We start from the raw sequence: 24746 nt of genomic DNA on the forward strand, positions 1-24746 counted from the left end.
TGGTCCGAAGGCTTATTTATCTTTTATGAAGTCATCAAGTAAAAGGGAAGGAGAACCCTATTGGATTCTGAACATGATAGCCGTTTGAAAATTTACAAACTACGATTTCTGTTCTGTGATTTTGATAAAAACAAGTCAACACCCCAAATGTCAATAGCTCTATTTATAGCATTTGCGTTTATGTTCATAGCGTGGAGGAATCTGTCACGAAATAATTTTTTCAAAGAAATTATTGTTTCAGTTTTCCAATTGTAAGCTTTCTGATATTCTCTTCCCCTTAATTTTACTTTTTAAATCGAGTTATTCTCATGCAATCTTTATATCCTCATTTTCATCGAAATTATTTCATTCATTACTTGTTTTAAATATTACAGTTTATTTTTCTATCAGAACCTTGAGGTTCCTAGTGTTCATCTAAATGATATAAAAGTGTTAAGAACATTCAGCACATCATATCCACAGGATTAACTGGACCTGCAGATTCTGCCTAATTTAAATGAAAGATTTCTGGCTGCTAGAGCTAAAACTGCTTACTGTTTATTTTGTAGGAATCCTAAGGCCTTTGGTGCTCTCCTGTGTTGGTCTACTGCACTGACAGTATATAATTTCACATTCAGAACTTAAATTAATTTTTTTTAAATCATTTGTTTTTTCTTGGGAAATTCACATCCATAGCTTGTTTTAAGCATACTCTCCCTCCTCCCGCCCGGCGTTGAATTACACACGGCATTTGTTAAATGTCTAATTTAGTTTAAAACATATTTCTTGTGAAATTGCTCAGCCAGCGAAAATAGTTGTCTTAATGTATTACTTAACACCTCACCTGTAGCAGCGTAATGTTAAAGATTACGTTAAGATGGAAATGATCAGCAGGCCAACTGAACCATAGACACAATAAGAGATTTCTCAAGGCCAAAAAAGGCATTACAATCCTTTTTTAATCTTCACTAATCCATGCTGGACCAATGATAAAACAGGAACTATTTTTAACTTATGAGGCATCCTTCTATACCCAGTATTAAGAAAGTTAAAATTAATCGGTGCAACAATGACTATCAATGCAATGTGTTTGGGGGAAAGTGAGAAACATATGGGATTCAGCCTTTCAAGGAAAAACAAAAAAATCCAAACACTGTCCAACATTGCCAGCCTTGAAGCTATTTATTCAATTTGTGCTTTAGGCATGAATAGTACCAGTTAGGGCAGAAAACGCAGCAGCCAGAAGAGAATCTTATTGGGTCTTGGCAATTCTTTATTGGATGGTTGCACTTGACACTCAAATTAGGGAAACAAAGGACCAACTAGATGAATCATTGCAAGCAGATTATCTGTGTTTCTCCAGGGCTCCTTTTGAGATTCTACTAGTGGTAGCTTCTGCAGTTTTCAGAATCATTCCCCTTCTATCTAGTAAGTTGCCCAGTGACCAATAAAACACTTCTAATATGTTTTGCCATGCCAAACAGAGCCATCATATTTATGATTTAAGCTCATGGCAGCATGTTGGACATCCATTACACAGTATGTCTGACCAACTTCATTAAGCGTATGCTTCTTTTTTTTTTTTTACCTCCTGGGATAGCGGTTAGTGAGTAGCTAGATCTACTTATGAAATGACCAGGGTAAATTTGAAAAATGTAATTCTGAAGTTGATTTGAATAGTTTCAAGGTCTCTGGCTTTCAAATATTTGATTAGATTGATGCAATGGTTTTAGGCACTCTGGCCTGAGAGCCAGACGAACAAGGGGGAGTGGAGAAGGGCAGGTAAAACAAGTGACAAGTTAAAATCCTTGTGCTGTTTAATTCAGTGATCATTTAATGATCACCTGCTATTGGGTGGTTTTATATTAGGGAATGCAGAGAGGAATAAGGCACAGATCTTCTCACCTAAGAGCTCACAGCCTAGGGTTTGTGTGTGTGTGTGTGTGTGTGAGACAAGTCTTCAAGTTGGCAATAAAAGACTGAGTACTAGAGATTCAACATATATTTGTCAAGTGCCTACCATGTTAAGCACCTCCTCTGGTGAGCACCTGCTACATGGCAGGCATGGGGATACCTGGATAAATAGATCACATGCTGCCCTGAAGGAACTCACAGCCTACTATTCCCAAGTAACTGCCATGAATCTTTATATTACAAAAAATTAGGAAACTGTCAAAATACTTGATTGGTTTTTCAAATTCTGCATGCTTGCTTATTATTACCTGAGGGGTTTGATAGCATAAGGTTAGCCACCTCTATGTAACTTTTTGCACACTTCTAGGTTAATAATTTGAAGAGCCAGAAAGAACAGAAAATAGGCAACATTCACAGACACTTGATTGACTTGGAGACGAGCAGGCAAGTCAGTAAAGCTTTTTTAGTTCATCTAACTTGTCCAGTTCAATAAGTTGGGTAGTCACAATTTGCTTCTCAGAATCCAGGTAGCTGAAATGGATTTCTCACGGTTTGAAATTTCTCCATATTTCTGCCTCTGGTGCCATCACATCCAATCAAATAGATTCTTACTTTTGAAAAAAAAAAAAAAGGATGAGAAAGGAAAGGAAAGGAAAAGAAATTGAATGTTCCACAATGTAGGTTATGTGATAGGCTGAAGGCGATGATTTATGAAACAAGCCATGTCATGGGGCGAGGAGGAGTGGGGAGGTGGGACCTGGAGCTGGAGGGAGTGTCTGCCAGTGCACATGGCCACGGCCACGGTGGTACCACAATGCTCTGAGGGAGGCAGAAGACAGACTGCTGGAAACTAGTGAGCCCTGCCCATGACTCCTAAATGACCTCTCACATTAGAAACAAATGTCTCAAGTATTCTAAAGATGTATGAAAAGCAAAAGACAACATAAACTGCATTTGGGATGCAACTGATTTTCACCTTATGACCTTAAAGAAAACGCTGCAAGAGCAAAAAGCTTCATAATGTCAGAAAGTCCTAGAACAAAGTGGATACTTGTTCCTTAGTTTCCTTAACTCTCTTTACTTCTCAAGCTGTGCCTAATGGGCTGACTGGCTGAGAACAAGTCCGAGGAGTCAGGTTGCCAGGACCCAGATTCTGACTTTACCACTTCCCAGCTCTGTGACTTTGGGTAAGTTATTTAGCTGTGCCTTAATTTCCTTACCTGTAGAATAGCAACCGTGAGCACCTATCTTAAAGCTTTGTTGTGAAAGTTAAGTGAGATACCACAAGTGAAGTGTCAGGAGGAGTAACTGACGGTTAACCATGACTAATAATATTTTGATTATGATGAATAAACATCATAATGTTTATTTAAAGGTGAAAGACCAGGGTTTGACCTGTGTGACCAAGAGCTGCATGATGAAAAAAGCACTGAAAAATATTAAGCAGACTCTTGACTGACCTGTAAAATGACTAAACAAAGCCTAGCCCCCGCTTTGTTAGAGGGTTCATTAAGATGTAGACGTGACTGCTTTGTAAATGATGAAACTCTGTATGAGCTGAGATAATAGTCATTCATTCATTCATCGAACAAATGTTAATTGAGCATCTACTATGTGCCAGGCACTGTTCTAGGCCGTGAGGATGTGACAAAGACAAGCAAGCCCATGAGGCTTATAGTCAAGCGAGGGCAATAAACTAATAGAATAGAATAGCAGGCACTAGGGAAAAAAGCAGGGTAAAACAGCTAGAGATTGGGGTGGGGTGTAGCACTGTTTTCGCTAGGATAGTGATATTTGAGGAGAGATTTGAATAAAGGGAGGGAGGGAGCCATGAGGCTATCTGGAAGAAGGGCATTTCAGACAAAGGAAACAGCTTGTGCAAAGGCCATGAGGTAAGAGCTTGGCTGGCATGTTGAAGAGACAGCAAGGAGGTCGTGTGGCTGGAGTGGAGGGGGTGAGGGGGAGACTGGTATGGGGGGAGGGCAGAGACGTAGTCCAGGGCCAGGTTGTCTAGTGCCTCACAGACCATGAAAAGGACGGTGCAGGGCTTCCCTGGTGGTGCAGTGGCCACTTAGGAGGTTCTTGCAGTGGTCTAGGTGAAGGAGGTGGTGGTGCTTTTAGGAGAAGTGACTGGTTTCAGGATGTGCTGATACTGGGTATGAAACATGAACAAACGAAAGGAGGCAAGCAAGCGCAAGCCTTTAGGAGTGGGTGGCTTGGGGAACGAGGCTGCTAGTTCCAAGAGGGGGAACGCTGTGGGAACAGCAGGTTTGAGGGGCTGTGAATGGAGGATTTGCACGTAGAGGTGCTCAGGATGAAATGTCACAAGCGGTTGGAATTCAGGCATAATGCTGGGCTTAGAGACATGGACAAGGCATCACAGTTCATGAAAGGGTGAAGTCACCTAGGGATAAGCCAGGACACAGAAAAAAAGAAGTCACCGGCCTGAGCCCTGGGAGCTGCAAATTCCAGATGCCAAGAATAGGAGGCATTATTACAGTAATGATAATACTGAAAAGACAGTGACTGACTCTGAGCTTGATTTGATTTAGATGGCTGACTAGTTTTATTTTGAATGGATTTTCCATTCCAAGACAGGGAGTCATTTATGCCCTCAGAGCACTTTTCAAATTCTGTTATTGTATCAAGCATATTCATTTATATATTTATTTTTCATCCTTCCTTCTAGATCATAACTTTTCTAGAACTGGAACTATGTCCTCTCACTGCTTATACCCTCCATAAACCCATAAGCCCAGCATATAAGTGAGGGTAATGATATTACTCACTACCATTTATCCAGCTCCTTACTATATGCCAGCACTAGTCTAAGAGTTTTACATGTATTCATACCTTTAGTCCCTACAACAACCCCACGAGGTAGGTACGATTATTTTCCCCATTTCACAAATGAGTGAACTGAGGCACTGAGAGTCGTTTGTCCAAAGCCACCCAGACTTTGGCAAGTGGTAGCATTAGGCTAAATCAATATTTGTTAGAACAAATCAATATTTGTTAAAGAATGAATGGATAGACGCTTTGTAGGAGTTCCCATAACCACGTTCTTCCACTAAACTCCAAATTGGTCTGATTTATAAGAATACAGTTTGCACCCAATCTTTAGATAATATTACCTTGTTTATATATAACAAATATAAACAAGGCAGTGCCTTGTTTTGTGACGTACTTTTTTGCTACTTTTATTTCTTCAAGATATATTTTACAGACAGTAAAATACATAAAATTAGGGTTACAGTTTGATGAGTTTTGACAAAATTATACACCTGTTCACCACCACCACTGTCAAGATATAGATCATTTCCATCGTCCCAGAGAATACCCTCATGCTTCCCCCCAGTCAGACTACCTCTCACCCAATAGGCAAACAGCAAAGATTGTCCTGATTTTTATCACAATAGATCAACCTTGCCTGTTCTAGAACTTAATATAGATGAAAACACACAGCATATGCCTTTCAGTCTGAATTCTTCTCTTAGCACACTATTTTGAGGTTTATCCGTCTCGTTGGGTGTTTTAATAGTTTGTTCCTTTTTATTGCTGAGTACTATTCTACTGTGTGAAAGTGACACAGTTGTTTTTATCCATTCTCCTGTTGATGAACGTTTGGGTCGTTTGCAGTTTGGGGCTCTTAGGGATAAAGTTACTGAGGACGTACTTGTCTTTTGGTGGATGCATGGCTTCATTTTTCTTGCATGAATACCTAGGAGTGGAATGGTTGGGTCATGTGATAGGTGTCGGGTTAACTTTAAAAGAAATTGTTAAACTGTTTTCCAAAGTGGTTGGACCATTTTTTATTCCCACCAGCAACAAATGAGGCTTCAGTTGTTCCACATCCTGTCAGCACGTGGTGTGGTCGTCTTTTAAATGTCTCTTGGCTTTTGTACAGTTTTCCAGATAAAGTTAGAAATCCTTGCTTAGCATCCCAGGTCCTTCCCAACTATGCATCCACCACTCCCTTTGAATCTCATCTCTACACAGGAACCTTCTGAATTAGCCATAAAAACTGTTCTTTGAATTCACAGTACTTATGGTCAGTCAGCTTGGTCTTTCAACAAGTCCCTTTCTGTCCTGCTCCTTCACATCTCAGCCTGTGCCCCATCCACCAGCATCGCCCACTTTCTGATCCTGCAGTCGGACACTGAGGCCCCCCCTTAACGCTCTCCAGCTCAGTTAAAAGCACAGGCTTGGAATCACACAGACCAGGTTTGGCCCAACCTCTGGCGACTGAGAGCAAGACAGACTGCCCTTCTCAGGTTCCTCATTTGTAACAGGCAGATAGTAAAACCTTTCGAGCAGAGTCGTTATGTAGACAAAATACACTAACATATGGAAAGTGTTCATCACCATTCGACTATACAGATGGATCAAACAAAAGGTATGTTTTCATAAGGGGCCGCCTGTTTGGTATAAAAGAATTCATCCTCCAATGTTTATTGAGCTTTTAGCAAAAATAATAGTTAATAGGTATTGTCAGGCATGGTGCTAATTGGAGGCAGTGGCTTTTTAAATCGGGAATGATGTCATCTCCACTTTACCAACAAGGAACCTGAAATGTAGAGATGTGAGGTCGTTTGCTCAAGGTCACATGGCTAGAAAGGGACAGAACCAAGATTTTTTTTTTTTTTTTTCCCGGTACGCGGGCCTCTCACTGTTGTGGCCTCTCCCGTTGCAGCGCACAGGCTCCAGATGCGCAGGCTCAGCAGCCATGGCTCATGGGCCCAGCCGCTCCGCGGCATGTGGGATCTTCCCGGACCGGGACGTGAACCTGTGTCCCCTGCATCGGCAGGCAGACTCTCAACCACTGCGCCACCAGGGAAGCCCTAGAACCAAGATTTGACCAGACCTGTCTGACTGCAAAGCCTTCCCTCACAAGCTCCACATTCCACACGCCACTGTTTTCTACATGCTCTGACTCTCGGCCAAGTCCTCCACTGGGTGCTGGAGTTGCAGAGAGGAGAAAGACACAGCCCTCACTTACAGAAGACAAATCCATGAGCAGATAATTATACCCCAATATGTTGATTTTAAATGTTGAGTTACAAATGAAGAATTAGAGGGATCACAGAAGAGGGACATATGGCTGCGTGGGAGTGTTTCAGATATGATTTCTGGCAAAAGAGAAACGTTCAGCTGGTTTTAAGGGATCACTAGAAACAGGTCAGGAGAAGGCCAGTGTCCCTTGGCAGAAAGGACAGCATAAACAAAGCAAAACCGTGGAAGCATGGAACCTCATGGTAGGTGCTGACAACAGAGAAGGAGTTTGTGGGTAAGGTAGAGCGTTATCAGAACCAGAGTGGTTCTGTACAGCTGTACAGGTTGTGCAGTGGGCAAGGATGTGCATCTAAGTGGGTATCACAGTCACAGATACTGCAGATTTGTATATTTATTTCATCAGTTTCCTTGAAAATGACCATGACCATATGTAGACTATGCTTTACACATATCAGAGTATTATAACAATTTTCCATTAGATAGATGTAGAGTGTTTTAAGTACCAGAAGCCTTTAAAAATTTGCACAGTAGTGCCCTTTGGGCTGGGAGTAGTGTAGTCAGAATTACTTTCTAGGTGGATGTCTCTGGAGACAGTGAGAGGGATGGCTTTGTAGGGGGAAAGACTGGAGCCAGAGACGACAGCTAGGACCCTGTTGTGGAAATCTGGGTGAGAGATAAAGGCTTCAGCCAGGGCAGTGGTGGTTGGGATGGACTGAAGAAATTCTTAGGCAGGTATTATGTTATAATGGGTAAATGGATCAAATCCTAACTATGCAGAAGAGGATTTATAAATAAGTGCCTTTTCGGGAATTCCCTGGCGGTCCAGTGGTTAAGACTCGGTGCTTTCACTGCTGTGGGCCCGAGTTCGATCCCTGGTCGGGGAACTAAGATCTCACAAGCTGTGCGGCACGGCCCCCTCCCTCCAAAACGTGCTTTGTTCATGCAAAATGGAGTGTATAATTCTGGCCACATTTCAAAATGATATAGAATAATAAGAAGAAATGGCTTATATGATGCCGTAGTTTGGGTCCTCTCGCAAGCATACCCTGCAATAAAGATCCACGTGCAAGCATCTCTTTGGCAGGTGGAGCAAACCCCTTTGGGGAGTGTAGGGAAGCGATATAGGGACGAACAGCAGCCAGTAAATGGTGCCTTATCCAGCAAGTTACAACGGTAGACAACTGGGGCTCAGTCCTGCTGGACAAATTCTGGCAGCCAGTGTAGAATTCAGGCCTTGGTGTTTCCACCGGGGGCTGGGGGAGCAGGGGCATTTGGTTGAGGGCTGCCCTGGGCTTGGAGCGATGGGCGCTGGTTCTTTGGCCCGTGCTGCCTGCCTCACACGTGGCCGTGCAGGCAGGCTCCGGAGGCTGGAAAAGACCCTCAGGCAGGGACTGGCAGGTGCCGGAAGTTGAAGTCCCCATAGAGTTTTCTTTCTTTTTTTTTCTTTCTTTTTTTTTTTTTTTTTTGCGGTACGCGGGCCTCTTACTGCTGTGGCCTCTCCCGTTGCGGAGCACAGGCTCCGGACGCGCTGGCTCAGCGGCCACGGCTCACGGGCCCAGCCGCTCCGCAGCATGTGGGATCCTCCCGGATCGGGGCACGAACCCGCGTCCCCCGCATTGGCAGGCGGACTCCCAACCACTGCGCCACCAGGGAAGCCCCCCATAGAGTTTTCAAAGGACTCTTGGGAGTTTTCAAAGGATTCAAATTCCTTAGGTTGTTTGAACCTCCAGATAGTTTTGTGACCTAGAAAAATGTGTGGTTTCCAGCTAAGCCTGAACAGCTCTTGCTCATGGTCAGTTCCCCCGGCCTCCAGAGCTGCTGCACCAAACAGAAACGTCTCTTGTCAACGTCCCTCCCCTTTTCCTCATTACTGACTTGTTGGGATATCTGTCTCCTGATATAGATAGCAGGCCGTTGAATTTAGAAATTTTGTATAATTCACCTTTGTTTTCCCAGAGCCTGGTAAACAGTGGGTGTTTAGTGAATGTAATTGAGTGGATGGATGAATGACTATTATCATCGTCATTTTAACGGTGTTAAAACTGGGACTGACAGAGCTAAAGCAACTCACCCAGAGTCACGCAACCAGTTAGAAGAGACAGGACTTGAACTCAGCTCCTCCACATTCCTCTCGAGAAATCTTGCTGCTGCTACGCAGCTCCGTGAGGGTGGGCATAGCGACTCTTTGTTGGGGATTCGTAAATCCCACAGGCCTATAAAGTTTGGAGTATTTGAAGGTAGGCCAACAACTAGAAAGGAAGCCCAGGAAACTTCAGGGGAGGGAGTTTTTCACATTAGGAACTGACTTTTGTTTTATTATTTATGATATCTCAAAGTAGAATGGGGAAAGACAAATAGGGGCAAACACTGTGACCCTCATAAAATAAAACACATTTTTCCTCCAAATGTGAAAGACAAAGGACCATTCCCATAGGACCCAGTGCAACGATCTGAAATCTGAGTGAGCACGTGCTGTAAAGCTCGCTGTGCTCCTGGGTAACCTGGGAAGTCAGGGGTGATGCTGGGCCTACATCAAGGAAGGCCGGCCTTTTTATTCTTTTTGTTCAACATGCAACGAAAGGGGTAGCAGCTGCAAGAGGGAAGTCAGCTAAAGAGTTTTCAAAATGAATTTACAAGTGCATTCTTGAGTGTCCTTGCAATATTTCTGCTAATGTAAAAAGCACGATTGATCTATGAGCAGCTTTCTGCTTCTCTTCCCATGCTAATTTATATCATTCTTGTGTCTTTTTCCTTTTGTTTCAAAATATTGCATATGCCATTTAAAACAGCTGATTTTATTTAAGTAGCATTGAAATGTGACACTTTTAAAAAGTCAACTTTTTTTAAAAGTTGACTAATTAAAAGACCTAAATTTGTGACTTTTGAATTTCTTTATATCTGTGGAACCTATACTTCACTTCTGTATAAAGTTAAGGGTACAGGCTCCACTGTCAACTACATCCATGTTTGAATCTTAGCTCTACCATTTATAGGCTGTGACCTTGAACAAGATACCAAGTCTGTCTAAGCTCCAGTTGTCCCATCCATGCAAGGGCAATGGTAATACTGCCCTCCTCAGCTGGGCCATTTTAAGGATTAAATGAGGTAATGATGAGGGTTTCCAATAGGTATATAGAATTTTTATGTATTTAATCCTCACGACAACCCTCTCAGTTAGCTACTGTTGTAGTGTCCTTTTTCATATAAGGAAACTGAGGCATACGTAGGCAAAATATCTTGCTCAATATCACAGAGTTACTAAGTCGTAGTATCAATATTTGGACCCTCACACATAATGAACTTAAAAAAAACCTGTCAATTATTATTGTAGTTTAAATAAAACATTTCCTGGAGACTCATTGTGTGAGTTAAGATTGGAGCTGTCTGGTTGAGGTAGGAATGGGAAACCCAGATCTCTTCCTCCTGCCTGAGGTGGCCATAACTTGGAAGTTATGCTTGGAAACCACTGGCCTTCCTATTGCTGGTAGAGAAAAATAAACATGAATAAAAAATGAAAAACTGACGGATCCTTATAGGCGTTCTGTTTGGAATGCCTTCTATGTCCCACACCTGTCCTGTCGCTCCTCAAATAAACAGGTGCATCTCCTAAGATGACAGACAAGGCAAGAGCCATGATGAGAGGTTTTAGGGGGGCCTGTTGTTGTGAGATCCGAACGAGGGTAGGTCAGTGGCACAGCCAGATAATTTCGCATTAAAATTTGTACTTAACAACTTAAATTGTTTGAAAAATATTCACTCATTAATTCATTAAGCAAACAGTCATAGAGTACAAAGTATGTATCAGACATAGCTCCAGTATTTGGGGGTTGCTAGTTGGGCTCAAGATACTGAAGTGGAAACCCAGCTATATATGCTCACACCTCCTCTCCCCGAGTCATCCCACCTGGCACCTGCAGGTGCCCCTGGCTGCCCATTTCCCGCTGTGTGTAGTCTGGATGACCACTTCTGTGTTGCATCATCTCAATCCAGACACTAACGTCTTTTCCCACGTGTTCTTATATATTCTGTAATGTTTCTATCGTCACTTCCCATAGAGGCATGCGTTGTTTCATTTTCTATTTTCAGAACCTTACTTCCATGCCCTTCCAACCAGGGTAAACTTCTCATGTGAATTTATTTCCCTTTTCAAGTCAGAAGGCAAGGGTTTTCTTCAACATGGTATCTCTGAAGGGACAGGGCTGTCACAGCACCTAACTTGCAAGATGGTCATGAAGCTTGGCCTCTATAACACAGGCTCTGGTACATAGCAGGCCCTCAGTGACATATGATCTCCCCTCTTCTTTAAGAACACAGTAGCCTAAATTATATACTGTGAGATCATTTACAATGGATGCTTTGTTATACATCAAGGACTTAAAAATATGGAGGTCATTTCTTCCTTTTCTAGGTTATCATCAAATAGAATTTATGAACCCTCAGATTCATGGGCTTTCAATGAATGATATAAAATTGAAGCAATAAGGCTCCATTCCACATTTTGGCTCAGAACTTCTTTCACATACATTTTTGGACCTAATAATAGTATTTTCCAGTTGTAAAACTTCTTTTCAACTTGGACACTTGTACGATGGTTGGCATCGTTTCATGCTTATGTCAACTAGTCAATGAGTTGAGTTTTAATTTTCCATGTGTAACTTTGGTGCCTGCATTTGTACGTGTCATAAGTGGGAAGGCTAATTGAAAAGTGATGAGATTTGAATCTAAGTGATTTGACATGCAAGGGCTTCTAGGATAATTAAATAATTAATTGCTTCACCTATCTAGCATTTATTGAGAGCCTACACGGTTGACACGCAGCATGCTCTGTGCTAATAACACGAAGACGAAAGAGTTTCTCAGGAAGCTAACAGGTAATCAGTAGAGACCGTTCCATAAAGGATTGCAGAGTGGTATGTGGAAAGTGCAGCAACAGCGGCACTGGTGTAATGGTAGCAAAAAAGCAGGAGCAATCAATTCACTAAGTTTTCAAGTATGCTATGATGAGGCCAACAGATCACGAGATGATGGCCACTGAAAAATAATTTATGCTCTGTTATATTCAGAGATCCCAAGAGGAGGGGCATGCTATACCACAGGGGGCCACGTGAGAAAGCTCCAGTGTTGGTCAGGGTGTAGGGGGAGGAAGAGATGTGGGCAGGAGCCTTTCTTGTGGTGGAGAAAGGCAGGATAAGCAAGTTTAGGAGTGGCTAGTTGAATGACTGCAGCAGGCTCTGGGGCTGAGGGGCTGACCCTAGTTGTCTAGTGTCTGTTCCTGGGGTGATTAGGGAAAGTGGATGAGAGCTGGTAAAGGAGACTGCTGGGGGTATGGGCTCTGGATTGCTTAGTTTGTATGTGAAAGGCATGCTTCTGGGCTAGTTGTTTGCTGTCTTTCTCTAGGAATTAGCTAACCCTTGGAGGAGCGGTCTGTCCAGAAACAGCAAGGCCCCAAATATCAAAGCATCAAAATATACAAAATGAAGAATATGGTTAATACAACCACGTCGGCCAGGGCAGCCAGGAGAACAGGACTAAACCAAGAGCAAAAGAGCTTTCTGGACAGAGGGTTCAGTTTATGCAAATATCCAGAGACGTGGAAGAACCTGTTTGTATTTTAATATGTTTCGAGTCCGGAGTCAGGACGAAATGTGAGCAGTAGGGCGGGGTGGTGCTCTGAAAAGCAGTGCGTGAAGTTTGCCTGGATCAGGAATTTGGACTTCGTGTGAAAGGTAGTAAGGTATACCTGAAGGGTTTTACCGAGGAGGGTGACGACGATTTCAGTTTCCTTCTGTTTGGTGAAAATTTATGCTATTATATCTATGCTACTAAAAAATTAAAGAGGTTTCACATTTCATCTTTGTAAGATAAACAACATGATCTCTTTAGTACTTTCAATGGTTATGTAAAGAATATTTACTCTTTGGCTCCTACAGATTGTAAATCCTTGGTGTTCTCTTTCCAGCACCCTCCAAGCAGGCAGGTAGTAGAGCAGAGAGTACAGGGTGATAAGGCAGTCGTTAGAGGACCAAGGCCTGGTCATTCCATTGGTTGAGTCACCTCACTTCTCCAACGAGAAGATAAGATCACCCACTGGAGCTGGTCAGTTGGCGTGGATCCTGTATCTGCCACTTACTGTGTGAGTGACCTCAGGCAAGTTATTTAACTATTGTCTCAGTTTCCCCATATGTAAAGTGGAAATAAACGAATATCTATATTACAGGATTGACAACAGGCTTTGGATTTGGTTTCCCCATCCATCATGCCTCTGCCAGTACCGTCTCTGTGCAAACCAATGCCTTATAATACAGTATTATTATGACGGTCTGGGCAACGTTGGACCAAAGAATGTACATCATTGCAGAATAAAGGGCAACGGGATGATGTTTATGGAAATCACTGGTACTATCATATTCCTCAACCCCCAGGAGCAGCTACTCTTCTAAAGTGGAAGAATAGAATGTTGAAGACTTGTTCTTGGCCGAAGCCGGCATTCTGTAAAGTTAGTGTGCTGTCTTATAGGTTGCTATAAACCAGAGATTAGTATCTGGTATGTTTTCCTCCTCCTGTTCTCTATGACCGAAATACAGACATTGGGGAACCAAAAACTAAGGGGAGTGGTGCCTTGTGTGATTACATCTTATGCCTCCCAGCAACCTCTGTGCTTCCTGTCCTTACGCCTCTGGGTTCTATTTCTACTAGGAGATACAATAACTGTTCCCATGAATTGGAAGCTACCAATGCTGCCTTGTCCTTTCAGACTCTCCATGCCACTAGGAAACTGCCCCCCCAAAGAGACTGTATTTCATCTGGACTTGTTGATCATACAGAGCAAAATAGGGTTACAGCTACATACACAGTGAGACTAGGGAGAAGCAAGGATGGAAACGCTAGATGCTTTGTGGAATCTTAATGGAAGACTGTCACAACCCCACGTAGGCAGGTCCACCAAGGACTCATATCCCTCAAGAATGAAAGTCTGTGTCAGTGAACTGAGCAAAGAACCCCAACAAATTAGTTGATGGTTCAAAGCAAAGAGACACAGAATGTGTAGCCTTGAGCTGTATTTCCTTCCCTGCTATTCTATAGAGATGATACATAGATAGATAGATAGTTAGGAGGTTGGCTGGTTGACTGGTTGGCTGGCTGAATAAGCACAGACACACATACATATTGATACATACGTAGGTGTTGCCGTAGTGTAGTGATTATTACGTTCGCCTCACACACATACATACATACATAATAAAACCTCTCACCATAAGATGAAAATTGGAGCCCAAACTTTTAAAAAGTTTGTGATTTTATAAGGTTCCTGAAAAACAATATTTGCGGTTGGTTGATTTCAGTTTCCTTCTGTTTGGTGAAAATTTATGCTATTATATCTATGCTACTTAAAAATTAAAGAGGTTTCACTGTGTAAAAGAAAAGGAAATGTTTTCAATTATTAGTTATGTGGAAAATAGACCAACTTACAAACAAAATATGTCTTATAAACAAAACTAGGAAGGTCCCAAATGATTATAAGGCAGTCACTCTCTAACTTACCCTTTCTCCTAACCCCTTTCAAGAAGATAAGAACTTTAGCTCAGCCCAATTTTGGAATAGGAGCTGGGTGGAGGCCAGGAGTCAATCTAATCACATTGCATTGCACTGGCAATGCAATTCTTCCTTTTGTGGGAGAGAGTGTAAGTACATTTTTATTTTGGTATGGTTTCTTTTTTTTACCTGATAAATGTGTTGCTTGAATTAAGTTTTAAAGATTATAGGGGTAAGTTTTGTTAACTTTCCTGCCTCCCAGAATCCATTCTCTTCTGTTTTCTTTTGAGAAAGATTTTCTTGTGAGAAATCACCTCTCCCCCACAAATCACCTCTCATTTGTGTCATTTAGATGGAATTCTCAGTCAAGGGGCCCTGCCCTTCTCTAACCAATGAGTGGGTTCATGACGCCGCACACATGTCCTAGGCTAATTGGACTTTATCTTCCAATAGGTGAGAGCTTGAGCAGAGCGATGCAAAGGAAACAAAATCAGGTTGAAGTAGACTCATCCCCATGGTGACAGCACCATGTCTGGCTCCTCCCACCAGAATCTCTGGAGCTGTCCTGATTCTTGCCCCTTCTGAGCCCAATTCTTCTAATATTCCTTCCATCTTGTGAACCATCCTATATCCGTCCAACAAATTCATTTTGTTTCGTGTTAATTAGAGATTAGATTGGATTCCAAGACTAGATTGGAATCTAATAACCCTAACTAGGTCAGAGTAGAAAAGCTCTTAAAGCAGGCAGGAAGGGGAAAGATAGATACTCTTGACATAAGGAAGTCATGAGCAAAGTGATGATGGTCTTAAACAACATGATGAGTCTGGATAACCTCAAGTAGCGCAGAACAGAGAGTCAGTACAAAATTAATCCTGAAGGGGTTTTTATCCTTGCCTGGTGATTCCCAATATGTGGGCTCTGGATCTCTAGGTTACTGCACAGTCTAAAAAGACAAATTCTTTAAGAACCTCATCTGTAGATTGAATGAAAATCCATGGAATTACTGTCATGTGCTATTCTGTGAAAAAATTTTAAATACAAGAAGTCTTACCACTGAAATGGTAAGGAACAACTGGTCTGTCAGCAGTTCCCAGTTGTAGAGTGGTTAACACATTTCCCTCTCATGGTGCAATTTGATATTAGCTGAAATGTCAAGGGTTACAGGTACATTACTTCTTTTATAAATTAGAGCAGATTCGAGGCTGTCCTTTCTATAAATTCATCTTGTCTACTTGTATTCTGATTTGTTTTCTTGAGTGGGAGAGAACTGAGTGGAATTTTAACTGCTGCTCCGAGAATTGTACACAAATCATTTGTCTGTTCTGTCTCCGTCACAGAGCATGATGAGCCTCTGGTACTGGGGTGACACTGATGATTATAGAGCTAATGCATTGTCGAGGTGTTTGTGAGTTGTAGTTCCATCATTACTTTCTTTTATCTTTCATTTTACCCTCAGGTACATTTATTATTTATTTTGAAAAAATCCAAACTTATGCACAAGTTAACAGAATAGTATAAAAAAATTCTTACATTCCCTTCATTCAGATTTCCTAATTGTTAACATATTACTGCATTCTGTCTATGTCTTCTAATCTCTCATATGTATATATATCAGAAAGATGAGAGAAGATGGCATATCTATTTATCTATCTATCTATCTATCTATCTATATCAAGCAATCATTCATTGCTGTGGTATTCTTGCAAAGAATGCATGCCTGAGTCTAGTCATGAGGAAACGGGGTGGACCCCAACTGTGCATTTAACTGTCCTGTTTCCTTAGTCTCCTTCAGCCTGGAGTAGTGCTTCAGTCTTTCCGACTTTCACATCCATGGTAGTTTCAAATAGCGCAGGCATTTCAGCATTGCTCAAAACATGCACTAAGTATATAATTTAAAATTTTCTAGTGGAAAAGCAAAATGGAATTTTTTTCTAGCATTAGGAAAAGGAAAAAGAATCAGGTGAAATTAATAGTGATGATATACTTATTTAACCCATTTCTTTCAAAATGTTATTTAAAAATGTAACAGTGCAAAAATTATCTATTTATGTTATTTTTTCCACATAAAAGTTTCGAAATCCAGTGCAAATATAGCACATCTCAATTAAGACTGGTCACATTCCAAGTGCTTAGTAACCACACGCGGCCAGCGCTAGCATACTGGACAGTGCACTGTCACTGTGTCTCATAGTCTGGGTCCCCCAGTAGTTTCCTCATGACCAGACTCAGGCATATATTCTTTGTAGAAATGAAGCTGTGCTCTTTGTGGTTTGTCACATCAGGAGGTACGTGGTGTTGACCTGACTCATCACTGCTGATGTTAACCTCGGTCACTGGGTCATGAGATGAGGGTGTCGTCCAGGTTTCTACACTGCAAAGTCACCATTTTTTCTTTTGTAATTGATAAGTATTTATCCTATTCCTCTTCAAACCGTCAGCCACCAGCCTTTACTTCCAAGGCAACTTCTGCCTAAATCAACTACCAGTATATTGATTGCCAGATGGTGTTTTCTATTTCCATCATTCCTTCTATATTTATTAGTTGGCTTTCTATTGTAAGGAAAAACTTTTCCTTCTTTCCCCTTCATTCACTCATATCAGCGTGGACTCATGGGTATTTATTTTACTCAATAATAGATTTTAATCTGTTACTATCAGTATTTATTTTGATGTTTATAATGTCCCTATTTGACCAGTGAGAGCCCCTTTAAGCTGACTCCTCTGTCCCTTTGATGTGTCTTTGTCATTCTTTTAGCATTCCTTCAATTCTGGTCCAATAAGATATTCTAAGTTTGTCTTGTATTTTCCCTGTCTCACCCTTAGGAATAGTTATTTCACCAAGAGTCCTGTTTCCTTCTAATGTTAGACAGAATTTAGAAACCAAGATTTTGGTATGATGTGCTTATTTATACTGGGTCAGCGGACAGAGCTAAGATGCATACATATACATATATTTATATACACATACATTAATATTTATTTATATAGCTATTAAAAAACCATGAGTTCCCACTGATGCCCCCCAATTCCAACTGAACACTTTAGAGTTCTTTTGCAGTCTTCCCCTTTTCTATACTTGTAATCCTTCTTCTTATAGTGAGAAACTTGGTTCGCATTATTTTGAGTATGTTTATTTATTTGTTCAGTCCCACTGCATGTCACCAATGGCTAGATCATGCCAGCTGTTGTTTTTTGTTTGTTTATTTGTGGTACGCAAGCCTCTCACTGTTGTGGTCTCTCCCATTGTGGAGCACAGGCTCCAGACGCGCAGGCTCAGCGGCCATGGCTCACGGGCCCAGCCGCTCTGCGGCATGTGGGATCTTCCTGGACCGGGGCACGAACCCGTGTCCTCTGCATTGGCAGGCGGACTCTCAACCACTGCGCCACCAGGGAAGCCCCCAGCTGTTGTTTTGATCCTCAGCCTCACTGCTGTCTCCTTGTTCTTGTTGCTGCCTTCTTGGTCTCACAAATACCTCCTTCACACCACTGCCTCCTTGGCCCCCCAAACTTGCAGATACCTCCTTGGCCTTACTGCCTATCAGACCCTCCCTTGCTTAGCCCCATCCATGCTACTTCTCCAAGAGAAAGGGAAGGGAAGGGGAGGGAAGTGAAAAAGAAGAGGAAATGTTTCTTGTTTTTAAATTAAGAAGTCAAGCATAGACTTAGGCTTTTGGGAACATGGCAGATTAGATATTTTGAAAAGCTCTCTCACTGACAAACACCTAAGTGATGGATAAATTAAAAATCAAACAAACAAAAAACGTTTTAAGTATTGACGCATTACTAAATGTTCAAGAAAGCAAGAGAAATTTTTAAAGGGCGGTAACCCTTAAAACGTAGTAAACAGAACAAAATTTAAAATTATAATGATTAAGAGCTGAAACCAGAGTGGTAAGTGGACACAGATAACTGGGCTGTCCTGAGTGGGAAGGGGGAGGGAATGTAGTTCCCAGTATAATAGAACTTTGAGGATTGATGCCTCCTAGAGGGATAAGAAATACTAGGCCTGAGGCCTGTGCAATGTGGGCAGATGAGCAGACCAGTCCCACATACATCTGGGCACTAAAAGGAGCCACACCTTCATCAAAAGGTGGGTTAGACATTGACGGTGAAACCAGCCTACTTCTTCCAAGGGGAAAAACAAAAGTATCTCCTGAGAATTTGCTACCATAGACCTACTCTCGTGCGGTGTCTGGGGTTTAAATTTAGACTACCTCTGTGGCTAGGCAAATATCAAGCTGAGATTAAATTAAACTGGTTCTGGAGTCTGAAGCTCTCGCAAGTCTTCTCTGGAGAAGGCCATTTTAAACCTAGGCTACTTAAATTTCCCAAGATTAAGTTCAGGCAAATATGAGTTCATGATTAAGGAAAAAAAAAAAAAAACCCAAACATCAAACACATGAGAAAGCAAGCCTCCATGTTTAAAAAGCAGCAGAAACAACCAATCAACGATTTGGGCTCAATAAACGTCAGCTGTTTGTATTATCCCATATAGAATATAACATACCCATGCGTGAAATAGAAATGAAACTTAAAAATCAAAGAACGAGAGACTATCAAAACCAATCAGAAGGGCTTCCCTGGTGGCGCAGTGGTTGAGCGTCCACCCGCTGATGCGGGGACACGGGTTCGTGCCCCGGTCCAGGAAGATCCCACATGCCGTAGAGCAGCTGGGCCCATGAGCCATGGTCGCTGAGCCTGCGCGTCCGGAGCTTGTGCTCTGCAACGGGAGAGGCCACAACAGTGAGAGGCCCGCGTACCGAAAAAAAAAAAAAAACAGTCAGAAATGTTTAGGAAAAAATATATAATCACTGAAACTATGAAGAGCTCAAAAGCATCCAGAACTCTCACACACCATTGGTAGGAATGTAATTGGTACAGATACTTGGTGAAAAAGTTGTGTCTATTAAAAGTGAACCTATAGCAAATCCTATGACATGGCAATTTCACTTCTAAGTATACATCCAGCAGGAGTGCATGCATATGTGCACCAAAAACATGTCCTGGAATGTTCATAGCAGCACTATTGGTAACAGCCCTTAGCTAGCAACTTCCCACGTGGCCACCGATACATTGTATTGAAAAATTAATTATGGTGTATTCCTACAGTGGAAAGCTATACAGTTATGAGAGTGAACAAACTACAACTACTTCTGGGTATACATCCGAAGAAAACTAAAATTCAAAAAGATATATGCACCCCAATGGCCATAGCAGCATTATTTACAATAGCCAAGAATGGAAGCAACCTAAATGTCCATCAACAGAGGAATGGATAAAGATGATGTGGTATATATACATGATGGAATATTACTCAGCCATAAAAAAGAATGAACTAATGCCATTTGCAGCAACATGGATGGACCTAGAGATTATCATGCTAAGTGAAGTAAGTCAGACAGAGAAAGACAAATATCATGTGATATTGCTTATATGAGGAATCTAAAGAAAATGATACAAATGAACTTATTTACAATCAGAAATCGATTCACAGACATAGAAAACAAACTTACGGTTACCAAAGGGGAAAGGGGGAGGAGCAATAAATTAGGAGTTTGGGATTTAAATGTACACATTACTATATATAAAATAGATAATCAGCAAGGACCTACTGTATAGCACAGGGAACTACACTCAGTATCTTGTAATAACTAACAATGGAAAAAATCTAAAAAAGAATATGTAAATAAATTATCTATCTATCTATCTGAATCTTTGCTGTACCCCTGAAACTAACACAAAATTGTAAATCAGCTGTATTTCAATAAAAATTTTGAAAAACAACAAAAACCTAACTTCAACTACATACAACAATATATATGAATGTCACAAGTCTCATGTGTAAAAGAAGTCGGACACAAAAGATAATATACTCATTATTCATGCTGTAAAAGTCAAGATAATAATTATCTGTGGTGGGAGTGAATGACAGAAGGAGGATGAGGGGATTTTGAAGTAGTTGGTCATATTATGTTACTTGATCTGGGTGCTGGTTACACAAATGTGTCTCATCTGTGAAACTTAACATGCACATTTAGGACATGTAAATACACTCTTCTGAATGTATATTATACTTTAATACCAAGTTTGAATATAAAAATAATTCTAGCTTAAGAAATAGCAGTGCCTCAACGTTTATTCATTCATTCAACAAATTTATTTATGCACTGTTCTTGTAGTTACCGGGAATATAACAGTAAACAAGAAAGAAAGATCTTGCCCTTAAAGAGCTTATAGTCTCCTAGCAGAGAGAGAAAATAAATTCAAAAATGAATAAAATTATAAAATCTCAGGGAGTGATAAATTCAGTGAAGAAGAAATTAAGAAAATGCAATGCAGAGCATAAGGAAATAGATAACATTGACTGGGATCCATCAGAGAAGACCTCCCTAAGGAGGTGGCAATAGAGGAGAAGCTGGAAGAAGTGAGTGCAAACCATGGGAAAAGTTGGGAGGATGTAAGCCCTGAAGTAGGAAAGACCTTAGGGTTCTGTTGGAAAAAGTCGAAACTCCCCTTAGAATAAAGATTGCCAGTATTTGGCTATTTCTTTTTCTCATGAAATGAGATGTTTTGTTGGCTTCATGTACATAAGGTTCTGTTAACAAATATTTGTGACAGTATCTGCTTTGCTTCTCTACAAAATGTGGGGAGTTGGGGTTTGGTCAGCAAGGGGTGGGTTCTTACATCTAAATGACATTTGTCCTGTGTGTTGCAGTGGGGGAGACATTGAGAGCCACTGACCTTGGCCATGAGGAGCCACTGAAGGGAATAAAGTAGTGGAGTGACATGATGAAATTTGTGTTTTAGAAGGATTATTCCAGCCACAAGATGGAGGATCCAGAGGAAAGAGAAACAGGCAGAGAACATGTGACAGAGAGTGCAGGGTGGAGAACCATTTTAGAATTGCCAGCACAGAGCAAAACCAGTCAACAAACTAAAATAATAAAAATACACTGCGAACGTGGCTTATTTCAGATTCTAATGGCACGTGTGACACCTGTGGAAGGGTTAAGCTGTTAGAGGTGTCTCCCTCAGGCCGTGACCGGCTAAAGAGAGATTGTGCTGATCACACTAGGCTCCCAACTTAGTTTTCATTTAGTTGAGTGTGTTTTCATTTAACTCGAATAAATACTGATGGAGGGCTTGTTGGGGTTTTTTTTGTTTTTTTCTTTTTAAACTTGTATTTGAATCACTCTTGGCACCCAAACCAATTTAGTCCAAATTCTTACAAATATCAAATAAAATGCTGGTTGGCACCTTTTTTTTTTTTTTTTCTTTTTTGCGGTATGCAGGCCTCTCACTGTTGTGGCCTCTCCCGTTGTGGAGCACAGGCTCAGGACGCGCAGGCTCAGTGGCCATGGCTCACGGGCCCAGCCGCTCCGTGGCATGTGGGATCTCCCCGGACCGGGGCACGAACCCGTGTCCTCTGCATCGGCAGGCGAACTCTCAACCACTGCGCCACCAGGGAAGCCCTGGTTGGCACCTTTTTAACTGCATCCTCTACATCAAGCAAGAAAATATGTTGCTGAATTATTTAGATAATCCACTAAGAAAACAGACCAGTCCTAACTGGACATTGCTTCTCTTCTTCATTCTAGAACAACCTGTGTCCAGGCAAGAAAGATTTCCCCTCTCTTTCCTGTTTTCATAGTGTCTTCCTGCAGTAGGCCCACACAGAGGGAAAGAGAGGATTAACCCCATCTCTCCATCACCTCCATCTCCGCGGGCTTTTTTTTTCATTTTACTGGAGTATACTTGATTTACAATGTTGTGTTAGTTTCAGGTGTACAGCAAAGTGATTCAGTTATATATATACATATATTCATTCTTTTTTCAGATTCTTTTCTCATATAGGTTATCACAGAATACTGAGTAGAGTTCCCTGTGCTATACAGTAGGTCCTTCTTGGTTATCTATCATATATATAGTAGTGTGTGTATGTTCATCCCAAGCTGCTGATTTATCACTTCCTTCTCCATGTTTCCCCTTTGGTAACCATAAGTTTGTTTTTGATATCTGTAAGTCTGTTTCTGTTTTGTAAATAAATTCATTTGTATCATTTTTTAAAAATTAGATTCCACATATGAGTGATATCATATGACGTTTGTCTTTCTCTGTCTGACTTACCTCACTTAGTATGATAATCTCTAGGTGCATCCCTGTTGCTGCAAATGGCATTATTTCATTCTTTTTTATGGCTGAGTAATATTCCATTGTATATATGTACCACAACTTCTTTATCCATTCCTCTGTCAATGGACATTTAGGTTGCTTCCATGCCCTGGCTGTTGTAAATAGTGCTGCAATGAACATCAGGGTGCATGTATCTTTTTGGATTATGGTTTTCTCTGGATATATGCCCAGGAGTGGGATTGCAGGGACTTTTAATCTACAGTAATGTGGTGACAGAGAATTGTCTACTACTCTTCAGTATGAGTGGTGCTGATTTCTCTCCACTGAGTAACTGCGGTTGGCCTGGCACACAAGAGATTTTCATTTTTATGGGGACATCAGCTCTGGACCTCACACAGGACCTACCAGGGATGCTCACAGGTGCTGTTGTAGTCACTCTGCATAAATAAAAAGAAAGTACTCCTTTACCTCACCAGGTTAAATAAGAAATATTGTTGAGGACGTACACATATATTGGTTTGGCTTTTTAAGGAACTGACTCATCCAGATTACCTTTGGTAAATGGATTTATTGCAAGGATGCACAGGACAGTGGATTATCATATTTTGAGTCTGTGAAGAAGACAGCTATCTGCTTCGCAGTGTTCTTTCTCTCCTTTCTGTAGCCATAGACCCCCTACTCAACCCCATCAGATTTTATCAGGGCACACAGCTAGAGGCAATGCAGCTAAAGACAACATCTCCCAGCTCCCCTTGCACCTGGGTATGCCATATGAACCAGTTCTCCCAAAAGAGGATGAGTAGAAGAGAAATATGCAACTTCCATGCCACTTAAAGAAATGTTCTTCCCCTGACTTCAGACTATACTACAAAGCTACAGTAATCAAGACAGTACAGTGCTGGCAAAAAAACAGAAATATAGATCAATGGAAGAGGATAGAAAGCCCAGAGATAAATGCACACACATATGGCCACCTTATTTTGATAAAGGAGTCAAGAATATACAATGGAGAAAAGACAGCTTCTTCAATAAGTGGTGCTGGGGAAACTGGAAAGCTACATGTAAAAGAATGAAATTAGAACACTTCTTAACACCATACACAAAAGTAAACTCAAAATGGATTAAAGGCCTAAATGTAAGGCCAGACACTATAAAACTCTTAGAGGAAAACATAGGCAGAACACTCTATGACATACATCATAGCAAGATGCTTTTTGAGCCACCTCCTAGAGAAATGGAAATAAAAACAAAAATAAACAAATGGGACCTAATGAAACTTAAAAGCTTTTGCACAGCAAAGGAAACCATAAACAAGTCAAAAAGACAACCTCAGAATGGGAGAAAATATTTTCAAATGAAGCAACTGACACAGGATTAATCTCCAAAATATACAAGCAGCTCATGCAGCTCAATACCAAGAAAACAAACAACCCAATCCAAAAATCAGCAGAAGACCTAAATAGACATTTCTCCAAAGAAGATACACAGATTGCCAACAAACACATGAAAGGATGCTCAACACCACGAATCATCAGAGAAGTACAAGTCAAAACTACAATGAGGTATCACCTCACACCAGTCGGAATGGCCATCATCAAAAAATCTACAAACAATAAATGCTGGAGAGGGTGTGGAGAAAAGGGAACCCTCTTGCACTGTTGGTGGGAATGTAAATTGATACAGCCACTATGGAGAACAGTATGGAGGTTCCTTAAAAGGCTAGAAATAGAACTACCATATGACCCAGCAATCCCACTACTGGGCATATACCCTGAGAAAACCATAATTCAAAAAGAGACATGTGCCACAGTGTTCATTGCAGCACTATTTACAATAGCCAGGACATGGAAGCGACCTAACTATCCATCGACAGATGAGTGGATAAAGAAGATGTGGCACATATACACAATGGAATATTACTCAGGCATAAAAAGAAATGAAATTGAGTTATTTGTAGTGAGGTGGATGGACCTAGAGTCTGTCATACAGAGTGAAGTAAGTCAGAAAGAGAAAAACAAATACCATATGCTAACACATATATATGGAATCTAAAAAAAAAAAATGGTTCTGAAGAACCTAGGGGCAGGACAGGAATAAAGATGCAGATGTAGAGGATGGACTTGAGGTCACAGGGAGGGGGAATGGGAAGCTGGGATGAAGTGAGAGAGTAGCA

The sequence above is a fragment of the Lagenorhynchus albirostris genome, chromosome 2 (genome assembly GCF_949774975.1).
Source record: "Lagenorhynchus albirostris chromosome 2, mLagAlb1.1, whole genome shotgun sequence".
In the NCBI taxonomy this organism is placed as follows: Eukaryota; Metazoa; Chordata; class Mammalia; order Artiodactyla; family Delphinidae; genus Lagenorhynchus; species Lagenorhynchus albirostris.